At 36.4% G+C, this 13,944-nt stretch overlaps 1 protein-coding gene across 13 annotated transcripts in view; it reads right to left on the bottom strand.

The window, feature by feature from the left end:
• Window positions 1–13,944, bottom strand: part of DMD (dystrophin) — a 2,446,616-nt gene that overhangs the window by 1,443,289 nt on the left and 989,383 nt on the right. The gene's annotated exons all lie outside the window — the stretch shown is intronic.

A 13,944-nucleotide genomic window follows, 5' to 3' on the forward strand; every position in this document is an offset into this window, starting at 1 on the left:
GCCTTGTAATGCACGCTCCAGAACCTAGTGAGACGTACAGATGCTGAATCCTTTTTGAGTATTTTCATATTTAATTTTGGCAGAAGTTTGACTAGACTTAACCGCACATTTTATCTAACCTACTTAACAAGGATTTGAAGCCGAATGTTATAATTTCATCTAAGAACATTTTTGACATTTTACCTCCCTATTTGTTTAAAGTATTTTTTTTAAAGATTTTATTTATTTATTTGACAGAGAGAGACACAGTGAGAGAGGGAACACAAGCAAGGGGAGTGGGAGAGGGAGAAGCAGGCTTCCCGCCGAGCAGGGAGCCCGATGTGGGGCTCGATCCTAGGACCCTGGGATCATGACCTGAGCTGAAGGCAGACGCTTAACGACTGAGCCACCCAGGCGCCCCTGTTTAAAGTATTTTTAAAAATCAGAAAATACTTACACTCCCAGATCAATAACATGTGCTCTTTCACAAAGTCATTTTTCAAAGGTAAATATGACTGTCTGATTCGTTAATGAAATTTTGTCTTGGTGATTATGCTAAAAACATAGTAAGATTTTTAACTTGAAGAAGCATGTTCCCGGGGCGCCTGGGTGGCTCAGTCGTTAAGCGTCTGCCTTCGGCTCAGGTCATGATCCCAGGGTCCTGGGATCGAGTCCCACATCAGGCTCCCTGCTAGGCGGGGAGCCTGCTTCTTCCTCTGCCTCTGCCTCTCTCTCTCTTTCTGACTCTCATGATAAATAAATAAAACATTAAAAAAAAAAAAAAGCATGTTCCCTTGTGCCATTACAGTCAGATCCATATATTATTTCTGAGTTTATAAAGTGCTAATGAATAAAGCCAGAAAGGCCGAGTTGTTGATGCATTATTTGCAGGCTATTATTTAATGTTCTGTGGCGGCTTAATAAACTCTGTACTCTCCAGCTCCCAACAGTCTATTCAACTGGGATACCAGGAAATAAAGAGTAGGAGTCCTAAGGAGCATTCCAGCATGAGAGTATCCTTTCCAGTGTCCACTGGATTCCTGGGCATTCTTTGGTAATTTAAGGTTTTACTGTTCCTGACTGTTTTATGCCTTACGGTCTCTGGACTTCTTGAGAGGGGTCTCCTTACCGTTGTGCTTAATGCAATATACGAATTTCACATAGTATACAAATGTCTCAAAGCTCAATAACACCTCTGTAGTTATTGATACAGGGATTTTCTCCTAAGTATTGTCTTAGAACCTTTTCTTTTTTCTTTCTTCTTCATTAAATACCTGCCTACCAGTCATTTATGGCAACAAGAGAGCTATTTATGGTAAATCTGAAGAGCCACAGGAGGTGAGAATCATATGTGAGGTCCTGTCTTCTCCACCTCAAATTCTAGATCTTTACTACTTACAATGGGCATTAATCGTATAGCAGCATCTCTGAATCTGCTCACCTGGTACACATCTCCAGGCCTGAAGTACAGATTGCCTGGATTCTTCTCCCAGTTCTACTGTTGCCTAACTCAGTAATATCTCTCCGCAAACACTTAATCTTGTTATGGTTTAGATTTCCACTAGTGAACGGGAGATACTAGTATCTGGCCTGGTAGCCTCCTAGCCAGGTCAACAAATGTGAAAATGCTCTGAAAATGGTGATAAATTATTGAGATACAAGTATCTCAACTTTAGAGCTTAGTTGGTGGAAAATTAGCTTTTGTTTCCAGATGTGGTAAGTCTGGATATAATACAGGATATAATACAGGATATAGAAAAACATTTCAACATGACACTAAAACGACTAGTTTTTCATATTTTACCTACAGTCTGTTATGGCTTATATTTTATACAAGAGTTGAAAATCTTTGACTTTTAAATTCTAAAACAGGAACATAATCCATTATATGTCTTATTTGTAATCAAGTGAGTGGAAAACAGATATCCCTCTATGCCTCATTCTAACTCTATGCACTGAACTATTCCATCTATAAGAAATCACAAATTCTAAGGTGTATGCACAATAAAATGTACAAAATAATCTAGGTATAAGAGAATGGGGAATAATGGGGATTGTAGCCAATTGGAGAGCTCCTGCTAAAGGCGGCAGAGCTATTTAATTCTTACTGAGGTTAATAGACAGGAGAACAGGCAAAGGATCACCAGATCAGTGGCTTTTTCTACAGACGTTAGACATTTATAGTTTCGTATCACATTTCCTAAACTTCAAACATTGATAACTAATAAAAACATTATTAAATACCATGTGGACTAAACAGAACTTTATTTGAATATACTTGTAACTTTATTTTTTTTAAAGATTTTATTTATTTGAGAGAGTGAGTGAGAGAGAGAGAGCACAGGAGCAGGGGGAGAGGGAAAGGTAGAGGGAGAAGCAGGCTCCCCGCTGAGCAGGGAGCCCGACACGGGGCTCGATCCCAGGACCCTGGATTATGACCTGAACTGAAGGCAGACGCTTAACCGAATGAACCACCCAGGCGTCCCCGAATATACTTGTAATTTTAGAGGCAAAACACAAATTCCTAGAAAGACACAAACTACTCAAACTGACACACACAAAAAATGGAAAATGGAGAAGAAACGGGAAGGTGGAAATGAAAAATGGAAAGTCTTATTTAACTATATTTAAGTTTTCATTTAAAACTTCTCCAATAAAGAAAGTTCTAGGCACAAATGGCAAGTTCCAAAGCCTGCACAATCAAGCACTTAAACCTAGCAACAACCTATGACAAGGAAAACAACAGGCCAATCTCTTTCATGGACCCAATGGGAAAATTCTAAATCAAAGGTTAGCAAATGGTAGCAAAGAGATCTAGCAACAAATAAAAAAGATTATACATATCATCATCTATGTTTGGCTTACATCAGGAATGCAAGGCTATTTTAGCTCTAGAAAATGAAGCAGTGTGATTTTACATATTAAGAGAATAAAGAAGAAACTAATATGATCACTTCAAGTGATCCTGAAAAAAAATGTTTGCTAAAATTCAGCACCCAGTAATGATGAAGCCTTTTAGAACATTAGGAATAAAAATCATCTACAACAAACCTATAAGAGATATCATACTTTATGGTGATTTACTAGAAGCCTCACCTCTGAGACCTAAAATGAGAAACAGATCAACAATAATCTCATTGTACTAGAGCATACAGCACAATAAGGCAAGAAAGACTGATTAAATGAACAATGATTGGAAAGGGAAAAGCAAAACAGTAATTACAAACAACCTGTATACGTACATCTGAGTGATGCGACAGATAAACTATTCAAATTATAAGTAAATTTAGCAATGATCTCTGGATACAAAGCCAAGGAATAAAAATCAAGAAGTATCTCTCCCTATAAGCAAAAGACAAATAAAAAATGAAATTTTGAAAAGATACCATTTACAGCAACAGCAAAAATAACAAAAAATATCAAATAAAGGAATAAATCTCATAAAAAGTCTAAGACCCACTATCCTGGAAACCATAAAACATTATTGGGAGAAAATAAAGGCCTAAATAAATCAAAGGCTATTCCATAGTCATGAACTGAAAAACTTTACATAATAAAGATATTAGTTCACCACAAATTAATCTATATAGTCAATAAACCCCAATTAAGATCATAGCAGGATGGGAGGGCAGACATGGAAATGTGAATAAACAAAAATAGCCAAGTTAATCTTTTAAAAGGAGAAAACAAATGTGACAGGTTTACATTAACTAAGATAGAGTTTCCTTCAGCTTGACTAAACTTTGGCTATAGGCCCCTTCTTCTTCTTAGAGCACTTACTTTAGGGAATTAGCAATTGTAAATTTTTCTCTGCTCCTTTGAGATGTAAATCTTCTACAACCCAAGAATGTCTTTCTGAAGGACCTGAAAGCCATCCCTTTGAAATGAAATTATCAAGAAAGATAGTGCCCCTGTGTCCCAAACTCTGAGAGGGTAGGAGCCTAATTCTGATAAGGGACAATTAGCAAACAGAGACGGCATAACCACATTGACTACCCAACCTCACAAAGGTCCTCCAGTACTTTTATGCCAGCTCGTTCCAGCACTTACAAACTCGTCTGCATTTTGTTCAGGGGAACTGAGTTAAATCTCTTCCCTATTACAATAGTCTTGATCCCTAATTGAAATAGTCTCGAATAAATTCCTCCTTGCCCATTGTACCAACTGGTTCAATTTTTCTTGTACAATACTACCAGATGTCAAAATTTATCATAAAGCCATAGTAATTAAAACAATGTGGTATTGTCATAACTACAGGGAAATGTACAAATGAAACTTGATTGGAGTCTATAAAGTGACCCATATATGTATAAGCATTTTATTAAAAGTGACAATGCAGAACATTAAGAATGGTCTTTGCAATAAATCATGTTATTTTAGTTTGATCTAAATGGGAAGAAAATGGACATTCATTCCTTCCTCACACCAGAAATACTAGATGGATTGTAATATGAAAGGTAAAGCAATTAAGTCCCTATATGACAATCCAGGAGAATATATTTTGGGTCACAGAGTAGAAAATTTTATTTTTAAACTCAGAACAAAAATACACTAACCATAACAGAAAATACTTAAGTAGAGTATATTGAACTTAAAACTTCTGTTTATTAAAAAAGATATCATTAAAAAGTAAAAGGGCAAGGCACCTAGTAAAAGCAAAAAAAAAAAAAAAAAAGAAGAAGAAGAAGAAAGAAAAAAAGAAATTGTAACCTAGATATCAACAAAGGATTAAAATCCTGAATACATATTTTAAATAACTACAAGTCACTAAGAGAAATACACATAATCCAACAAACAGGCATTTCAAAAAAAATAGATATTTCAAATAGCTAATGAAACAACTGTCATTGTGTTTTTAATCTTATAAGTCATCATTACATGCAAATGTTCACAAGAAATGCCATTATAAAACCACCATCAAGGCTCACATTAACAATCTGACAATATCAAGTACTGACAAGGATGTGAAACAATTTCTACCTTTATCCACTACTGATGTGAGTATAAATTTATGCATCAACTTTGGAAAACTCTTTTGTAATGCCTATAAAGCTAAATATGCATATACCCGGTAATCCAGCAATTGCAATCTTAGGTATATACTCAATACAAAAGCATACATATATTCATGAAAATATATGTACAATTATGTTCACAGCAGTGTTATTCATAATGATCCCAAACTGGAACCAGCCCAAATTTTCTGAACAGTAGAATATATAATTAAATTGTATATTCACAAGAAGGAATACTATCCAGCCATGAAAATTAATGAACAAACGTGATATGCATCATGGATGCAACTCACAAACACATCACTGAGTGAAAAAAAGGCAGTTACAAAACTATATATTATGCAATTGCATTTACATTAGGTTAAAAATAAAACTATTCTGAGGCATTATAAATCAGGATAAAGGTTAACTTTGAGGAAGTGTGAAAAGTTTATGACTATGATAGGGTTTGATAGGATTGTCTCAATTGTTGGCAACATATTATCTTTTTATTTGATGTGGAACTACAGGTATGTTACCTTTGTGATGTCTTGACCTAAAATTATGATTTGTGTACTTTTCTGGGTGCTCTGATCAAAAAAAAGTTTTTAAGTGTGCCATAATATGAAGGTTAGGGGTCTTTTAGAGCCCATAAAGGCCAGAATTCTCTTTAGACCATATTAGAATTGTATTCATAAAGAATGTCATCATTTCAATATATTCATATATATACACTTATATTCATAAAAATATTATTCTATTATACTTGCATATATTTCCCCTGTACTAATTTTCTCAAAATCACATAGTAATTTTCTTCTGTGAAATTGAGAGATTAGGAGAAATCACACAGATCTGGATACCAGTCCCAGCTCTGCCACTTGAAAGCTGCGTGAACTTGGATTTAACTCCATCATGCATTGACTTTTTCATTTGTGAAATAGGGAGAGTATTACATACAAAGTATATAAAATTTTTGGAAAATGAGCACACAAAAGCGTTAATAATTATAATTATCGTTTCATGGGCAACAATTGTTGACACTTGGCTTAGTGAAATTATTTCCATTAGATTTAAAATTTTTTTAAATATGCTTTTTATTCACCAAGTATAGAATTAGGAACTAGAGAGAAACATCAAAAATATTTTCATCCATATTCTTCTTCATAAATAATCTCTATTTCTCAGTTCTACAGTCTTTAACATTCCCTAGACTTTTTCCCTCCCCAAATTATCCCAAAGGTATATACTATAAGTACTTTTAATTGCATTCCCCATTTTCAAGCCATGATAGAGAAGAGGACATTAGAGCCTTTCTGACCAGCTACCTTTTAGCAGACTATTTTCCTTCCAAACAACAGAGACATAATTATGATATGAAGTGGCTCAAAAAGGGAGTTGTCATGTAGAAATAACAGCCTTACGGAGAAAAAAATTGAACTGAGTTTTCTACATAAAGTAGTTTTCAAAGCAGACGACAAACATGACTATTCTGAGTAACAGGAATAGCATATACAAAGACAGTGACATAGTATCAGAAATGGCTTATAGAAATAGAACATAGGTTAGGGGGTATGTGGGAGCTAAGAGAAGACACGTATTGAGAGACAGGTAGGGGTCAGGCAATAAAAATCTTTGCAAGCCTAAGTGATCAGACTCTGTAGAGAATGGAAAGCAACTAAGGATTTTAAGCAGAGGAGAAACTGTAATAAACGGCTTTTGAGAGCTCACACCGACTTTAATGCAGAAATTGGATTAAAGAGAGGTAAAAGTTCAGGCAAGGACTTTACCTAGGGTAAATCGGGACAGGAACAAAGATGAAACAATGAATATGAGAGACAATGAACAAATTCTGTGACTGATGACATGCAGCGGGCTCACAGGGAAAGGAAAGGGAGGAGTCGGGAATGATTCCAGGTTTCTGTTACAGGTGTCATGGTGAATGGCTGTGTAGTAACAAAAATGGGGAAGTCAGCAAAGGAAGCGAGTTTAGAAGGAAGTAGGGCACAAGGAGTTAAGTTTCACCTTGTTGAGCCTGAGATGCATTTTGGACTTCAAGTTCGATATATCCAGAAGAACATGGGATAGAATAAATTGGGCTCAGGAAAGAAATCTGGGCAGAAGCTATCCAGGCTTATCAGCTTCAGCTTATTTTTGATACAATCTTCTGAAGAAACAGAGAGAAAAGCCTTCCTCTTTCTACAAGACAATACATGTCCCTTATCTCTGCGTAGGTTTTTCTTGAAATTAAAGAATCCCTGCTTCTGTAAACATTCTTTACATGCCACCATCCTGTTAAAATCTGGCTAAAATGCTAAAATACAAAGTGTATTCAAACCAACACAGAATCTAATTATTGGTCCTTGTAATCTAGACACTACATCATGTCCAGGATTGCATTAATTTACTAAGAATCTATATCATTTGCTTTCATTTACTATTAATCATATACACATATATATCCATTCATTAGAGAAAATGTAAATGTACATAAATGTAAATATATATACATATATACACATTTGTGTACAGTTATATACATGTATTTACATTTTCATGTATGGATGGGAAATCAGACCTTCCTCATCAAAAACTTAATTGATTTAAAGATATTACTTTTTACAAGCAGCAAAATTTCAAATAAACATACCCTTCCTGAGTTAAAACATGAAAGACAAGTATATGACATTTGAATGTGACATTCTAACTTTATACGACATTCTTATAAATCTAAAGTCATGTGGGAGAGGGAATCATCCATTAACCCCTCTTATTCAGGCAAAAGGTACACAGTGTCCCAGCTAAATCCTCAAATGGCTTCTTTCTCCCAAATTTTCTGACACTGTAGGGTGAATAAAGGAATCCAATCATTTTCAGTCCAATTCTCTGCTACATAAATCAGGTACCAGGAAAGAATATATTAAAACACAAACGTTCTCCACCAGCCCATAGAGGGATAAGAAGGCTCACCTTATCCATAGACATGCCATGGAAGGCTTTACAAAATATTTTAAGTAAATCAAAATACTTTGTATGCATGCCACTCCATCAGATCATTGAACTTAATAAATCCACCAAAGAATCTGTCTTAATAATGCCACATAATATTTGTACGAGCTATTTTAATGTCATCTGATATAAAGTTAGTTTTCATGTCTTGATTTTAGTGAATGTATGTTAGTTCTTAGAGATCTTTCTTATCTTCAAAAATCATTATTTTATTTATATTTTTATTTTTTTAATTTTATTATGTTATGTTAGTCACCATACAATACATCATTGGTTTTTGATGTGGTGATCCACGATCCATTGTTTTCGTATAACACCCAGTGTTCCACGCAGTATGTGCCCTCCTTAATACCCATCACCAGGCTAACCAATCCCCCCTCCCCCCTCCCCTCTAAAACCCTGTTTGTTTCTCAGAGTCCATAGTCTCTCATGGTTCATCTCTCCCTCCAATTCCCCCCCCCACTTTTCCCTTCCTTCTCCTAATGTCCTCCATGTTATTCCTTATGTTCCACAAATAAGTGAAACCATATGATAATTGACTTTCTCTGCTTGACTTATTTCACTTAGCATAATCTCCTCCAGTAAACAAGTTTATTAACTTCATCAGAGGAGTGAGAAACTGAACATGCATATATTTAATATTCTGTTCTAAAATTGTTTTTTCCAGGTTATTCTTCTTCAGAAGAGGATGCTTGTCTGTATACATTCTTTTGATATACCTTTATTTCTCCATAATAGTAGACACTAACTTTAAGATTAAGGTCATTTCCCAGCAATTGCATTACCGGGTATTTACACCAAAGGCACAGATATAGTGAAAAGAAGGGTCATATGCACCCCAATGTTCATAGCAGCGATGTCCACAATAGCCAAACTGTGGAAGGAGCTGAGATGCCCTTCAACAGATGAATGGATAAAGAAGATGTGGCCCATATATACAATGGAATATTACTCAGCCATCAGAAAGGATGAATATCCAACTTTTGCATCAACATGGATGGGACTGGAGGAGATTATCCCAAGTGAAATAAGTCAAGCAGAGAAAGTCAATTATGTGGAACATAAGGAATAGCATGGAGGACATTAGGAGAAGGAAGGGAAAAATGAAGGGAGGGAAATCGGAGGGGGAGATGAACCATGAGAGACTATGGACTCTGAGAAACAAACTGAGGGTTCTAGAGGGGAGGGAGGTGGGCGGGATGGGTTAGCCTGGTGATGGGTATTAAGGAGGGCACGTACTGCATGGAGCACTGGTGTTATACGCAAACAATGAATCATGGATCAGTACATCAAAAACTAATGATGTACTGTGTGGGGACTAACATAACATAACATAACATAAGAAAAGAAAAGAAAAAAATGGTAATTAGGTTGTTATTAGTAAAAAAAAAAAAAAAAGATTAAGGTCATTTAGCAATATAGTCCAAATGCCTTTTATATGCCAGAAATCTCCTCGGTCCGGGCCTTAGACAACTTTAATACATCTAGTTGGGCTCTCAAGTGTTCAAGTGTATAGAAGAACATATCTACAAATGGAACTTCAATAGCTCTGCCTTTTCTCCGGAAGGTGTTTTCACTAGAATAACCTCTAAAACTAGATGCCTGTTTCTGGTTCTTTTTTATTAGAAACAACTATCTCCCTAGAACAATAGGTGTTCTTTATGTTTCATTTATAGTCTTTCTTCAGTTTTTCAAATACAAAAGTCCCCATAGGACCTGCGCACCTTCCAAACACCTCCCTTACTTTGTCTGAGTTTCTACTTAAATGCCACCTTCTCAAGGAAGCATCCCCTGACCACTCCAGGTAAAAGCGCTCCCCTCCCCAGTCTTTTCTTTATAGTTCTTATCACCTTACTCATAGTATAAAACTTGCTTATTTATTATGATGTGTGCTTAGAATGTAAGCTTCAGAGAGAAATCATGTATGCTTTGCCTATGCTTAACCTCAAAGCTTAGACTTGGCTGGCACTGAGAAGGCATGCAAGACATATTTGTTGAATGAATAAATGCTGTGCTTCTGTACAGAACACCTTCCTACCCTTTACTATTGCCTAATTAACCTCTACTTTCCTGGCCTTCTAGAGCAAGATAGGTCATCCAGCAATGTCTATTTTTGTCCCACTGAATTCATCATGGCCATAATTGTACCTTTCATTGCACTTGATTAGTGCAGGTCCAGAAGGGCAGGTGCCATGACTGTTGCCCCTGCTTCTTGCCGTTGTAGTCCCAGCTGTCATCCAGGCAGAGAGCTGCTGCTCAGTACACTTTTGTTGATTGAATTTTGGTAGAGCTGAGCATCACACACCACTTCTAATTCTTGTGTGGTAAGAATTAGAATTGGTAATTTGGGTAAGCCCCTTCTATCTGCCAAGTCTCCTCTAACACCACTCTTCTGAACCTCAAAGCTGTAGCCAAATTTGCCCTTTTCAGTTCCCTGAGGATGCCTTGTTCACTTGATCTACTATTTCCCCTTCCTGGAAACTACCCACCCCCACCCATCTCCTTTACACGCCCTTTATACAGTTCCCTTCAACATATCCTTTAGACCCTAGCTTAAACACTTTCCTAGGAAATCATCTTTTGCCCTCAAATTTCAGTTGACGTCTTATTAGTGTGTTGTCACAAAACCTTGTTTCTTTCCTTCATAGAAATAAGTTCTGTCCATTCTTAAATATTTGCTCATTTTCATCATGCCTACCATGCCTACCATGGTGACCACGGATGAAAGGAATTAGCATTTGATTTCAAAGAGGGAGCCTGAGAAATGGCTACCATTGTTTCTAGTTTCCAAGGAAGGCAGCAGGCTCACAGATTACTCACTCCTGACCCAGGAAAGTAATGACAAATGCTCTTTTTGTTCACTGTTTTACCTCTGTTACCCAGCACAATCCTTGGGACATAATAAGAACATAGCAAGTATTCACTGAAAAAATGAAAAACAGAATGCAGATTCTCAGAAAGAGATATGATAATGTCCTCCAGGACTGAATACTCTACATAAATTACTAATCTCAGTTATTTAGCCAAGCTATTTCTCAATAAAATCAGTTAACTGGCATCATTGCTTACAAATCAGACTCTCTGTGCATTGACATCCTAGAAACCGTTAAAGTTAAGGACAAGTTTATGACCTGTGATGACACTGCTGAGGGACAAGTTGAACCTCTGAGAGAGAATCAAATTAATTTACAACAGATTGTACTTTTCAGAATACTATCCTTCATAAGCCATGCTATCTTTTAGAATCCCTAAGCATATGTTCTGACCTAACTTTGTTTTTCTTCAAACCTTTTAACAGAAAGGCTTCTAAAAGTCTTTTTAAAAAGTAAGAGAAAAATGGGGTGCCTGGGTGGATTAGTCAGTTAAGCATCTGCCTTCAGCTCAGGTCATGATCCCAGCCCCGCATCAGGCTCCCTGCTCAGCGGGGAGCCTGCTTCTCCCTCTCCCTCTGTCTGCCACTTCTCCTGCTTGTGTTCACTCTCTCTCTCTCTCTCTCTCTCTCTCTGTCAAATAAATCAATAAAATCTTTAAAAGAAAGTTAGAGAAAATCTAACTTATAATAAAGTTCATAGAATTAAGTCAATACACATAAAAATATTCTATGAGGAGTATTTTCAGAGTTTTAACTCCAGATGATAAGAATACATCCCTCTCTTACTGTACTAAATCAAGGACTTCCCTTTCTAGTTTGCTCCATCTTCATCTCTTGACTAAAGACCACTGGGTATCCATGTGGGGGCTCTGGATGGTGCCTCAGCACAATGGAGCAAAACAGATTAAGGCACTGTGATGGCGGTAAAAGGAGTGGGATAAATATTCAAGACTAACAAGTCGAGGGGAATAAGCTATGGATGACCAGACCTAGCTCCAACAAAAGCCCTCGAGGATCCTTCTCAGATCCATGCCAGTTTTGTATTTGTTTTTGTTTTTGTTTCAGTTTTGTCCCTTGTGTGGAGTCCATATACTTGTTTTTCTTTCCTAAAATTCTTCCTATTCTAACAGAATTCCTCTGGGCCCAGTATCAGACATAGTAATAGTTTGTGGTTTCTGAAGCACACATGGAATTCTTATTATATGCAGAGAATACTTGTGCTGCTGTTAAAGTGACTCCTCTAATGTATTTGTTTATCTCTCTTTTTATCCTTTATTATTTCTCTTCTCCTCCTCCTTCTCTGCCAACTTTTCTTTCTCTTCCCCTTCCTTTTAAAAATCCAACTAGGTTAAGATTAGATTATATCATTTGCAAAGAACCTAAGAAAGAATCACCAAAATGTCAAAGTCAGATGAGAGCCCAGCATTCCAGAGCAATTCAAACCAATTCAAACCAATGGTCAAATAAGGCATAGAATTCAAGCATGGATTCCTCTAAGACAGGGAAAAGTCATGGGATGAGAAGAAAGAAATGTTCAAGGCAGGGTGTTCTCCCCAAAGAATTCCTTCTAACCCTGCCCTTTTAGACACTAGTCTAGATTATATAAAAGTCAGGTCACAGTAAGGAGGTATGTAGAGGGAAATGAGGGTATCAAAGGGGAAAAGGGGGTTGCAGGGAAAAGAGAAAGCTAGGAGGTAGTAGTCAACACTAATTAATAGTGAGGCAATCATGGACAAATGCAGATGGAGTCCGTATGATTTAGGAGAAGCCAATACACGCACAGCTATCTTAGTAGATATCTGTGAGCCAATGAAATAGAAAATAAGGCAAAAATGAAAGCAAGTAGGATAATAAATATAGAAAAGCTTAGGGCCACAACTCTTAATTTATCCTAAGTAAGCTCTAACCCAGTCACAATCTATGAGAACTATAGACTGTTTTTCAAGGTGGCTTAGCCCCACAGACATCACCCCGGAATGATTACATTCTAAAGCTAGTTGTATTAGGTCTGGTAATACCAAAGTGGATGTTTCTCAGTTGTGATGTTAACTAGAAATAGTCTATGACTTAGAAAAATGTCGGCCTTGATTTTTTTTTAACCAGTCATCCTCCCAACTTCTGCCCCCTAGCCTTCTTTTACCTTTTCTGAAAATTTCTGAGGAATGCTGAGTATTAGATTTTTACCCATCTATAATTAGCTACAACACTATTTTATGAGAACTACAGAAACCTTTCAAATGGTCATAGCAGTGGTCTATCAGTACAGTCCTTTAGCTGGTCACAAGTATGCATGTGTACAATGCATCTGATCATATATGTGATGATATATTATAATAACAGGTGCCAAAAGCCTTTTTATATCTGTAATCCCTATAATTTCATTGAATCATAAGCAATTAACATGGGTGACTAACATATGTTAAATGCTCGGTTGTAGCAGTTCAAGAATTTTCTTTTTGTCATTTAATGATAGAGAAGAAGATACCATTGTTAAAGACTGGAAGTTTAAAGCAGTAACCTGAGGAAATGACATTTTACTGGGATAAAAAAACACAATTCACACAAAGAAAGAAGGAAACAGAGATAAGGCTTTAAGAAACTGTGTTATAGGTTGGGTAAGAGTAACTATGTTTAGAACAACCTTGTGCTGGTAAAGCTATTTAAACCCACATTGATTGGATCCTTAGACATGTCAGACTATTGGCCCCTAACAATCACAAAGAAAAGGTAGGCATTTCATGGGTAAAGTGAATGCCTCAAGTATAACCTGTAGTTGTGTGTGTGTGTGTGTGTGTGTGTGTGTGCATCACATTCAGAACAATAAGTTGTATTTTTCCTTAATGTTGATGTTTTGGTGTATGTACATATGTTTTGTTGAAAATGTTTTCAATATTTTTACAGTAAAATGTTGTTCCCAATTAGGAAGAAAAGATAAAAATATGAAAATACCCAACTTACTCTTTGTTAATAGGTGCTGGTTATGTTTCCAAGGATATAATTACTATGACTCAGGTTGAATGAGGGCTTGAAACGCTGAGTATCTTCTCCAACAAAACTTATATATCCTGCTATGTCCTCATCAAGACTATA

Source organism: Phoca vitulina, unplaced genomic scaffold, assembly GCF_004348235.1.
Source record: "Phoca vitulina isolate PV1807 unplaced genomic scaffold, GSC_HSeal_1.0 scaffold35, whole genome shotgun sequence".
NCBI lineage: Eukaryota > Metazoa > Chordata > Mammalia > Carnivora > Phocidae > Phoca > Phoca vitulina.